Consider the following 12,470-nt stretch of genomic DNA (forward strand, 5'->3'; position numbering starts at 1 on the left):
TGACCATGTCCTGTGTCACAAGAACTAAACAATGTCCCAGAGTTCCTTCCCTGTATGGCTCTGAATTCAGGCTGGCAACAAGAGAAATCTGCATGAGATTTGGAAGGCAGGGTGAAGCAGTGACCACCCCACTCGGGAGGTCTGATTAGGGCACCAGGCATAGCAGGAGCCCACACACGCTGTCTCAGACCTGCTGGCTCACCTGGGTGCTGTGGACACTGGCTGGGCCCACAGCATCTCCACTGCCCACTGGGTCTCCTCCAGCTTCTCTGGTTCCTGGTCCAGGTGCATGTGTGGCTCTGCAGTGATGGGCACCCACTTGTCCTGCAGGTCACCTGTGTTATCAAGATTGGAGGTGGTGAGAGTGAGAGGCAGGTTCCAGTCTGTTCTTGCTCTCCCCCACTTCATATCCAACTTTCCATCCCACGTGCAGGCCCTGCTGACCTGTAGAAACTTTAGGCCCAACATCAGACACGGAGGCAACAGCCTTGCATAGACTTTTCCACTGGCTTCCACATTGAGGAAGTCTAATCTCTATAATAAATCCCTTATTCCATGTCACCCAGAGTAGCTCTGCTTTCCTCACCAAATGCTAACTGATCCAACCGGCTATTGACATTGCCTCAGCAAATGCAAACAAAGATACTTCTGTTTGGCTCACCATGTGGTTCCTCTGAACAGAACATCGATACTTCCTCCAAGCTTCTGCTTTCTTGACTGAACTTTTATCACCACCAAACCATCATCACCACCATTATGGTCACCATCACCTCCACCACCCCCAAATGACCGTCGCTGCTACCACCATCACCATCACCATCACCACCACTCTTTGTTAGCAGAAAAAGAAGACATGGATTCAGACAAGACCCCCAGAGCCGCGCTGGGGTGGGAGTGGGGATGCCAACCACCTGGGTGGCAGCACTGACCCAAAACCTGCCCGGGGTTCAGAGACAAAGTGGCCTTGCTTCTGTAGACCTCAAGTTCAGAGCCCCAGAGGAAAGCTTGCCCACTGAGTGAAGGTCAGAGATCAGGACGACAGAAATCCCGTTTGGCCTTCCAAGGACAGGCCAATGAGTTAAAAGAGGTGAGGGTCAGAAATGACCAGGGGAGGGGCCGCCTGGGTGGCTCAGTCGGTTAAGCGTCCGACTTCGGCTCAGGTCGTGATCTCATGGTTCGTGAGTTCGAGCCCCGCATCGGGCTCTGTGCTGACAGCTCAGAGCCTGGAGCCTGCTTTGGATTCTGTGTCTCCCTCTCTCTCTGACCCTCCCCTGCTCATGCTCTGTCTCTCTCTGTCTCAAAATAAATACAAACATTAAAAAATTAAAAAAAAAAAGAAAGAAATGACCAGGGGAAGCACCCACAATGACCACTCTTCATGCTTACGCCAGAGTGGCTCTTAGCCCTCACTGCACATTAGAAGCATCTGAGAGTTTTAAATGTATTAATCCCCAAGCTCCACACTCAAAACCTCTATTATCTCTTTAGCGCTCCCCAGTTCATCCTGAAGTGTGAAAAGGATTGAGAAGCAATGCATTAAACCAGAACAACACTAAGTTCATGACTTCCTTCCATGTGTGTCCCGGGAGTTACCTCACACTCCGGGATGACTTAGTTGGGCTCTTGAATTAGGTTACTCTGGATGCTAGATGGTGGTACAGCAGAGGAGAGAAAAGGATCCTCCCTAGAATGGAGAAAAAGATGAGCCTAAGTTTCAATGGAAAATTTACCTGCTTCTTATTCTGGGGTGGAAGAACTAGAGAATTAATCTATAAACGGAAGCAGTAAGAAAAGGAACATAATCCGGAGAAGACCCCTGCAGCTAGAGTAAGGTGCTTATCCTTGTAATTGTCCTTGTCCTCAGCCTCAAGGTGAATTTGACTTATTTTCTACCATGTCCAAGGCTTAAGGTAACAAGAGAATTTATAAGCAACAATAGCAATTGTTAACATTTGCCAAACACTTACCATGTGCCCAGCACCATGCGAAGTTCTTTACGTGGAATAACTCTTTTAATGCTTAAAGCAAGTCTATGTGGTGGGTGTTAACATTTTCCCCATCATACAGGTGAACAGAAACTGAGGTACAGAGAGGCTGAAGAAGTTGCCCAAGTTCACACAATTGTCAGAGCTGCGATGGTATCCCAGGAATATTCCTCCAGAGTTCACACTCCTAACACCACACTATACAGCCTCTCAGTCCCCATGTGCCCTGGGGTAGGTAATATTCTCCCCACGTTACAGGTGGGGAGACTGAGGTTGAGTAATTTTCTCATGCTGCCACATTTCCCCACTAGCACAGCCTGGACTTGGAACCTCCAAGTAGAATATACCAGAGGGGCTTAGGACAGTTAGGCCCAGAGGCGGGAAGATATCTCTAAATGCCCATCTCTTCCCAACACCACTCCATCCTGCACACTCAGAAGCTACACATGCAATCATCTTTCAAAAGAACTGCATTCAAAAAAATCCACCCACGACCCAAACCAGCACTGGCATGCACGTCGAGTCTGAAAACGGCACGTAAATAGAAGGAAAGGGTGAATCCAGACGCGCTCTAGGTTGGGCAAAACATCTCAAATTATTTGTTTCTAACATTTTGCAATTGGCAAGACCCAAACCACATTTTTCCAAGCATTCTCTTCTCCACCCCAACCCCACCCCCACTGCCCCGCTTTACATTGTAAGCCCGTGTGTATTTCCCCAAAAATGTAATCCATATGTGTCTGATCCGTTTACACTTAACTCATCAACTTGTAGTTTGCTGGGAGTTCTTTGCTGCCCATGAAGCCTTCTGAGACCGTCTGTGAGGACTTCAAAAGGCTCCTTCAGGCTCTTTTCTTAGAAATAGGAAGCTACATTTAGCTAAGGGCAAGTAGAACTGAAAATGTCAATAGGAAGGAAGAGGTTCTAGGACCAAAAAGTTTATTCTTATTTTCCACAAGGCAGAAAAGCAAGGAGAGGCCCCCGAGGTAGTACATCAAGGTCCTAGAAACTTGCTCTGGTTGGAACACCAAGGCCAGGGGTGGGTCCAATTTTGTTTTCAGCCACATTCACAGTCCCTCTGCTGCCACGGCCCCCACAGTGGCTCTGGAATGTAATGGAGAGCCAGAAGCACGTCCCTGACCTGGGTCACCGGTGATCCTGATGGTATCAACTACTTTGGTGGAACTAAACCCCATATACTGGGTTTCTACCTTGGCAGCCAAAGATCTTGCAAGTTCTGTTTTTCTATCTGCCTTAAACGCACACACACACATATAGACAACCAACCAAACACTTCTCAAAACAAACCATTACATCTGATATGCTTTAACTCATCCATGTTTTTTGGCTTTAGCAAAAGGTTCTAGTTTGGGGTTTGTTTTTTTTTTAATTGCTTAAGTTCAGCTAACTTGTGTCCTTCGGGAAAACTGATCTATGTAAATGTGATTTAACTAAAGGGGTTTGAGCCGTTCACATGTGTTTTACATTTTCTAATCATCCTGAGCTCTGTACATAGTGAGCAGACTGAAAAATGATGGTGGTCTCATTTCAACATCAATTTTTAGCCAATCTATCTCCCAAGAATGCCGAAAGACGGCTGGAGAGAATCTCACTTCCTATTTCCAGACAATCAGAAGCTGATATTTATGGAAACCCTGGAAGTGTGTGAAGTTGATTGGACGGGTAGAAGACTCATCAGAAGACAGCAATTCTTTACAGTGTCTACATTCTTAAAATTGGCCAAAACTTCAGCAAAGATTCACTTGAACTATTCTATTTCCCTGATTAAATTCAACAAACATTTAAGAAATGCCTCCTGTATTAGTTTTCTATTGTTGCATAACAAATTACCACAACTTTAGTGGCTGAAAACAACATACATTTACTACCTCATAGTTTCCATGGGTCAGGAGTCTGCGCATGGCTAAACTGGGTCTCTGCTCAGGCTCTCATAAGGTTGCAATTAAGGTGTCAGTCAGGCTACATTCCCATCCGGAGGCTTGACTAAGGAACCATCTACTTCCAAGTTCATTTGACTTGTTGGCAGAATTCACTTCCTTGTGGCTACATAGCAGAGCTCCCCATATTCTTGAGAGTTGTCAGTCATGAACTGCTCTCAACTCACAGAGGCCACTTCAGGTCCTTGTTGTGTGGGTCCTTGCTCTTAAAACATGGATGTTGACTTCTTTGAATCCAGAAGGGGAATCTTTTCCTTTGGGAAAGTCTAGGCTGGTTTAAAGGTCTTTCACCTGATTAAGGCAGGCCCACCAGGATAACCTCCATTTAGGTTAACTCTAAATCGACTGATTTGGAAACTTCAGTATATCTGCAAAATCCCTTTCCTTAATCATATAATGTAACCTACTCAGGGGAGCAACACCCTTCATATTCACAGGTCCCATTCACATTCAAGGAGGTGTGTATACCAGGAAGGTGGGAAGCTTGGGGGCCTTGGGAATCTTAGAAGACCCTTGTACATATACCTGTACAAGGGCATGGTGATCTATAAGTTATGAATCCTACCTTCATGAAACTCATACCCTATTCAGGGCAGTGGATACGCAACAAATAATTACTTCATGAGATATTTTCTGTAATAGAGGGATGTTCTGTGTTCAGAAAAGCACAAAAATGGTCACAGAGAAACTGGGATTTGTGAGATAAATAGGAGTTCAGCAGGCAGGCAAGTATGGGAAAGGGGCATTTACATGGGGTTGGCTTGAAACAATATGGTGTGATTAACAGTTATAAGGAATTGGATTTTGCTAACAGCTAAAGCAAATGTGCTGAGCATTTTTATTTGCTTTATTTGGACTTATCTTCTTAAAATAAAAAGAAAGGAAATGAATTGCTTTAAAGCCTGGCTGATGGACCACACGTATGCGTGTGTGAGATTTGCTGCATGACTCACCTATTTACAGCCACCATGAAAATAAAACCGAGGGGGGAATGTATAACCAATTAACACTCCAACTGCTATGGGCTGAATGTTTGTGTACCCTCAAAATTCATATATTTATGCCCTAGTCTTCAGCATGATGGTATTTGGAGGTGGGTTCTTTGAGAAGTAATTAAGTCATGAGGGTAGAGCCCTCGTGGTGGGATAATAAAATCCTTTCTCAATAAGAAACATGTGGGGCACTGGGTGGCTCAGTCGGTTAAGCATCTGACTCTTGACTTTGGTTTGGGTCATGACCTCACGATTCGTGGGTCCGAGCCTCAAGCCTGGGATTCTCTCTCTCCCTCTCTCTCTGCCCCTCCCCCGTTCACACACGCTCCGGCATGCTCACTCTCGCTCTCTCTCTCTCTATCAAAAATAAATAAGCAAACATTTAAAATTTGAAAAAAATAAAAAGAAAGATGAGTGAAATGATCTCTCCACCATGTGAGGATACAGTGGGAAGGCAGCCATCTGTAAACCAGGAAGCGGGCTCTTGCTAGGACCCAACCATGCTGGCACTGTGATCTGACTCGCAGTCTCCAGAACTGTGAGAATCGAATGTGTGTTGTTGAAGCCACCCAGCCTGGGGTATCTTGTTACGGCAGCCTGAACTGACGAAGGTACCAGCCCTATGAGAAAATATGCTTCTGGGTCCCCTTTGGACAGGGTAGACCTTTTACAATCAGAAGCTTCCCTTGAATTGGTGTTTCATTCCAGAAAGGTGGATAAGCCCACCCCTACAAACTTAACAACGGGGAAAGCCAAGGAATTTCTGTAACCCACAGCGCAAAGGACAGCAACTGAGGCTGGCCATGAAGTCAGGCCAATCCCAGCACCTGAGGACCTGTACCCCACATCCTGGTACTTTCACAACTTGAAACAGGATTCACTTTTGAAGCCTGAAGCCTCTGACTCCTCCACCACATTATATAAACGCAGGCCAGAAAGAAAATGCCTCTAAAAAACACAGGAGTTTCTATGTCAACTCCAAAATACCTCCTGAGCCACTAGGAAGATGACAATACTACAGAGGAAATGCAACCATCATGCAGGTGGTTTGGTCCACGTGTTTCATTTCCATTGTCAAGTGCAACCGCGGGATACTATTTCCTGGTTACTCAGCACCACTCAGGTTGGAAAGCCCTATGGTAGGGATGCCTGGGTGGCTCAGTCGCTTAAGCGTCTGACTTCAGCTTAGGTTTGATCTCACGGTTCATGAGTTCGAGCCCCGTGTTGGGCTCTGTGCTGACAGCTCAGATCCTGGAGCCTGCTTCGGATCCTGTGTCTCCCTCTCTCTCTGCCCCTCCCCCACTCACACTCTGTGTGTGTGTGTGTGTGTGTGTGTGTGTGCGTGTGTGTCTCAAAAATAAATAAGTATTTTTTAAAAAAATGTGAAAAGCCCTATGGCAGAGGGAGCTACTGAGATACATTAGGAGATGTGCACTCCAGTTTCAATTCAACGTGTTCTTCCATATACCCAGGATTGGTGGAGGACAAATTTTCCACTCACAGGGATAAATGGGTTTTCCAGACAACTGAAAATCTTGCTAGCCACAGGATGCTTGCACATTATTGTTTCAATATTGGAAATTCTCCTAAGATACTGGCATATATTAAGAGCACGGGCCCTGGAGCCAGGATGCCTGGGTTTGAATCCCAGCTCCACCACATGCTCACTGTCTGACACTGGGCAAGGGGACTAACTTCTCTGCATCTCCGGGGACGGTCCCTAGTTCATAAATAGTGGTGAGGGTTAAATAAGTTAACTACACAAAGACATTCACGTACCTGGCACATAATAAACATCTCAATAAGTTGTTACTATAAGACAGAATGTACAATATAAAAGATAAGTGAGGCTCTTTCTCAGGGTCATTTTCATAAACACTAAGCAAAATACTATATATATATATATATATATATATATATATATATATATATATATACATATTATATATATGTCCGCTCTTGCTAAATATATGTAAATACATACCCATATATAAATATATGCACAAATATATAAAAACATGCCTTTGTGACCCACTGAAACGTATTAGGAAGATGACATTTACCCTAAATGACCTCAGAAGGTGGTTTTTAATGCCTTGTATTTGTCTTTTTAAAACATTCTTGCCTTCTCTCATTGGTCTCACTGCTAGCCACAGTCATGTCTGGCCGTCTGTCTTCCTCCTCTGAGTTGTTCTATTCTTCCATGACTGGGAAACCAGATTACAAAGTTTGCTATAACTGTGAGTAGAAAAAGAGCACAGAGATTTGAATAGCAGTCCTACAGGCTCCTTTATGAACCAAATGTATGGGCTTGAAACTGGGCATTGTGTCATGTATTTTGACTGATCAGAGGATAGCCTCTTGCTTACTTTCTTTCAGGATCTTGAACATATCCTGAATCTGTGGTTTTCAGCCACTCCCAGAGGGCCTTCATGCCCTGTGAGCGCATCTCAGGGGCCTCCTTGGTGGGGGGAGGAAACAGGCAAAGAGATGTTTACCCAGTAAGGCTCCGAGCCCTCCACTCCCACTTCAACCAGACAAGTTCTGATATATGTTTTATGTAATGGAGCTCTGCATACAGGACCATTTGAAAAGAAGGTTCTGCTGCTAAATCCATAAATAAAGTGACAGCTACTGTTCTACAGTCATGTTTGCCAGATAAATGACATCGGGACATACACTCTTTTCTGTATGTTTGAAATATCTCAAATGTAAAAAAAAGAGGGAGAGCCACAAGTCAAACCATCCCTGGGAATTAAGCATAACAAGAATTCATACATGATATATGAGACTAGACAGCTACAGAAAGCATTTCCAAATAAGCCACCATAAGTATGATTTGTAAAAAAAAAAAAAAAAAAAAAAATTTAATGAGATTAGGCTAACCTCATGTCTCACCAGAGACTCACCAAGTTAAATGTAAATAAATGTAAAACAAGTTACAATTTTGAGAAATCTAAAATGTTAATGATAGATATATATCAATGTGAGTGAGTTGCATGGTTGGGAAAAGCAGAATGGGTCACAATGATTTGTCAGTGTTTCTCCAGAACTCACCAAAAGAGATTCCAAAGGCTGACGCCATGTTTCTATTCAGAAAAATCCTTAAAAGTGAAGACGGACACATTAGCATGATGTAACTGACCTTTCAGCAACATCAAACTCCCTCTTGTTCAAACTCTATCCTTGCTAACTGTATCATTTAGGACTGTTTTGGCTGCAAAAAACATAAAACACAAAAGAGACTTTTTTAAAAGCTTAACCAAGATCAAAATGTATTTCTCTCTCACAGTCTGGAGGTAGTTAGCCCTGGGCTGGCACAACACTCTATGATTTCAGGGATCGAGGCTTCTTCTACCTATTGCTCTGCCCCAGGTGGCTTCCATTTTTAAGACCCCTTCTGATCCAAAATGGCTGCTAGAGCTCCAGACATTATTATGACTGTGTGCCAGACAGCAGGAAGGAGGAAGAAGAGAAGGGAACTGCCCTTCCTTTAAGAAGACTTTTTAAAGTTTCACATACCCCTCCTGTTTACATCATATTGGTCACAACTTAGTAGTAAAACCACACTTAGCTGCACAGAAGGCTGGGAAATGTAGTCTTTATCCCAGACAATTCTGTGTCAAATTAGGCATTCCATTTCTATGAAAAAAAGGGAGAACAGGTACTGGAAGACAATAAAAGTCTCTACCATGCCAACTCACCTCCTGATTTCTATTTTGACTTCCTAAGTGGACTATTCAACTGAAATTGAGTGGTATCCCCATTATTCACTCTTCCCCCAATTACACTTTCAAAATTAATTTTCAATTCAACGTAATGCCACAAACATTTGTTAAATACCTACTATGAATGGAATGGAATACTATTGGAATATGGAATACTATTCAGCAATAAAAAGGAACAAATTATTAATATATGGAACAACATCAATGAATCTCAAAATGATTATGCTGATTGAAAACAGCCAGACAACAAAGAATAAAAATGTTATATTCCACTTATATAAAATTCTAGAAAATACTAACTAATCTACAATGGCAGAAAGCAGAACCTTGGTTGTCTGGGAACAGTGGGAGGAAGGGAAGAAGAATTGCAAAGGAAACTTTGGGAGCAATGGATATGTTCAGCATTTTGATTGTGGTGATAGTTTCATGGGTGTATACATGTATCAAAACTCATCAAATGGAAAACTTTAAAAATGTGCAGTTGATTCTATATCACTTATACTTCAATAAAGCTATAAAACACTTAAAAAAAGAATCTATTACATGCCTGACACTATGCTAGGCACTGAGGATACAAAAAAAGCTATGATTTCTGTCCCCAAGTACTCACAGTACACTGCATTGTTTTGATGAATAAAATAGGATTATGGGTGAAGATGGGGTGAGTGGCTCCCCCAACACCTGATTTAGTCTTCAATAAATGGACAAAAGCAAGGCACTCAGTCTACAACTGAGTATAAGATCCTGTCCCATGTGTCCAATGAACCCCCAGAGCTCAGCCTGAAGCCCATGAGTTTTAACCACTTTATAGTAAGGAGCTATGTACATGTACATGCCATCCTTTCAATCTATTTCTACATACGGCTCTGGATACATATAAGGAATACTATTAGTACTTTAAAAGCCCCAAAGTTAATTATGTCTTTTCTGCTTTTAGAAATGAAATCCAAAGGCATGCTTTCTTCACTTTTCACATCTGTGTTGCAGAGCCAGCAAGGATCACATGACAAAGACAAGTAGTTGGCACAAAGGAATCTTTAGAAGGAATAGTATAGTAAGACAGATACTTGGAAACTGTTTCCAATGACCACGACTTCTCATGTCTTGACATCTCTTGGTGATGCTGTTGTAGGGTGGGTAACATTGCAAGAGTGCACAGTTAAGGTCTGGAACTGTCAGATGTTGGCTCACGGGCAGATATTATCTATCAAATTCCTTATTTTCTCCTCAATTTTGCACCCCCCCCAGTTCCTAGGGCTTTTGAAGGTCATTAGGACCTTTCCTTAGAACTGAAAACTATTGCTCCTACCTTTTCTACTTTGAGAAAAAAAAAACTCATAAAAGAACAGTGGCGGCCAGGGTTTGGGAGGGGGAATGATAGATGAATAGGACAGGTGAAATAGAGTGGTATACCCATTATTCACTCTTCACACAGAGTACAGAGGATTTTTATGCCAATGAAGATACTCCATATGATACCATAATGACGGTTACATGTCATTATACATTTTTCCAAATCTATAAATTTTATACTACCAAGAACAAGCTATAAACTATAGACTCTGGGTGATGATGTTGTGGCAATGTAGCTACATTAGTTGCAACAAATACACCACTCTGGTGTGAGTGTTGGTAATGGGGAAGGCTACACATGTGTTGGGGTAGGGGGTATATGCAAAATCTCTTTACCTCCATATCAATTTTTTTTGTGAACCTAAAACTGGTCTAAAAATATAAAGTCCGAATAAAAAAATCAACATGCAAAATGGTAATCAACCTCATTAGAGTTGTATAAATTCTAATAAAAAATAAATAAAAGAGAGATTTCTTCCTAACATATTAACTTTTTAATTACAATAATCAAGATACTTCTATACAGTAGGTAGGGGTGTATATTGGCATGTTACTCTGGACAGTAATTTGGCAAGATATACAATGAGCCTTGTGTAAAGTTCCTGACAAGGTATGCATAAAACATTTCCAAAAGATGATACAGTAAAGTGTTAATTGGTCTTTAAAAAAGTTATCAGTTGCTGAGTAGATAGCTTCTTCATTAAAAAAAATAACAAGATTAGATCAATTCACGAGCCATGCCAAATAAAGAAAATTTTCTTCCCATCGTACATGAGGCCTTTACTGGTGGGGCAGCCCTGAGCAGGGTGTGCCCTACAGAGTCACATCAAATCCTGCCCACAACCCAAAACACCTCCCCCTTCTATCCCTAACCACCCTTAACACTACTGTACTAGTGACCTCTTTAGATTAAGATGCTGAAGCTGAATTGTCCTCTGGGAAAAGAAAGCAAAAATCCAACTGGCCCACACTGCCCAGAAGTCGGGAAGGACAGTGTAAGGCAACCCCATGGGGTTGGTTTGCATGATCACCTTGGACCTGGTGGGAAAGGAGCAAAGGACAAGGTGAGATGACTGAGGTGATGACAATGAACTTTGGTTATGGGAAATTTTCTTGAAGGCCAGTACTTCATATTGTAAAAAACTAATCTAGAGTGAAGCGATGAATTATTCCATACAAAATCACCAAATCTTAATTCTTTTCAAATGTTGATGTGTTCTCAAAGATCCACTATTCAAAGCACTCCTTTCATTTTTATTCAATCTCCTAATAAAAGCAGACTCCTTGTCCTCATTAAGTTCAATTTATTGGCACTTGAAATGTATTGACTTACTAGTATATGATTGCCCTAATTTCACTGGAAGTTCCAAAGCCAAGGAACTCTGCTGATGAAAATAATCCCTCCCTAACACTTCCTTTCTCACCGGGCACTTCTGTGCACTGAAAACACATTTTCAGTGCTAACTAGGAAGGGCTTTCTTAGTTCATATCACATTAATCTTGCAGCCTTAACATTTTTACTGAAAGTCTGTTTCTTCTACAAGTCCTTTTCTTAAATCACTTTGAGAATGGCCTGAGATACTTCATCAATGAGAAGGCAGATGTGGAAGGAAGGAGAGAGAAATCAGTGACAATCTTCAACATTTGTTCTCTAATGACAGGCAGCTCCTGAATAGAACGTTTGAATCAACTACTCCCTTCTGAAGCTGATGGGAATTTAATTCTGCCTGAAACAGAAGTCCCTCATCACGATGTGGTTTGCCTGAGCAGATATTTAGGGGCAGGGGGAGGAAGGTTTGGGACAAGGAGATGTCAAATATGGCCATCAAAACCTAACATTGTAAAGCCTACCTGTAAGACACTCATAGCTGCAAGTTGGTGTCAGTTCCAATTCCTAGCATGTCACAGAGGCTTTTACCACATCACCCTCCCAAGCACATCCACAGCTTGCTTTATGCCCTTGGACAAGCCACTGCTCACCTCTGAGTGTCCATTCTCATCCATATCAAGACAAGCCTGGACAAGGGGACAGTCCATTGTAATCTATTCTGTTCTTGAATCCAGTACATGGAATTATCTTCATCCTCCCCTAGTGGCCATGCTTTGTCTTGGTGCCTTAATTCTTCGTGGCATCACTCTTCTTAAGACTCCTCAAGGAAGCATAGCCTGATTTTTTAAAATACCACATCCAAAAGGCAGAGAGAGAACTTCTTCAGGTGCATGTTAAGGATGGTTCATGGAGAACAGTTGGTGAAAGTCTACTATCCGCTGAACGGATCTTCTAAACACCATCCACGCAGAGTGGCCCAGAGCTGGGGATCAATTTTGCCCCTCAGGGCACATCTGGCAACCTCTGGAGACATTTTTTGCCATAACTTGGGTGGGGAGGGGGATATTTTTATCATCTAGTAGGTAGAAGCCAGAGATGAAGCTAAACACCGTGGAGTGCACAAG

The 12,470-nt window shown here is 42.5% G+C and overlaps 1 long non-coding RNA gene across 1 annotated transcript in view; it reads right to left on the bottom strand.

Annotated features, from left to right (window-relative positions):
- The window catches only part of LOC122494468, an 81,546-nt gene that overhangs the window by 60,727 nt on the left and 8,349 nt on the right, over window positions 1–12,470 (bottom strand). The window contains exons 6-7 of the long non-coding RNA XR_006300174.1: window positions 1,594–1,684; window positions 203–335 (exon numbers count right to left, since the gene is read on the bottom strand). This is a non-coding gene — a long non-coding RNA (uncharacterized LOC122494468). The remainder of the gene's footprint in view (window positions 1–202; window positions 336–1,593; window positions 1,685–12,470) is intronic.

This window comes from Prionailurus bengalensis, chromosome A1 (genome assembly GCF_016509475.1).
Source record: "Prionailurus bengalensis isolate Pbe53 chromosome A1, Fcat_Pben_1.1_paternal_pri, whole genome shotgun sequence".
NCBI lineage: Eukaryota > Metazoa > Chordata > Mammalia > Carnivora > Felidae > Prionailurus > Prionailurus bengalensis.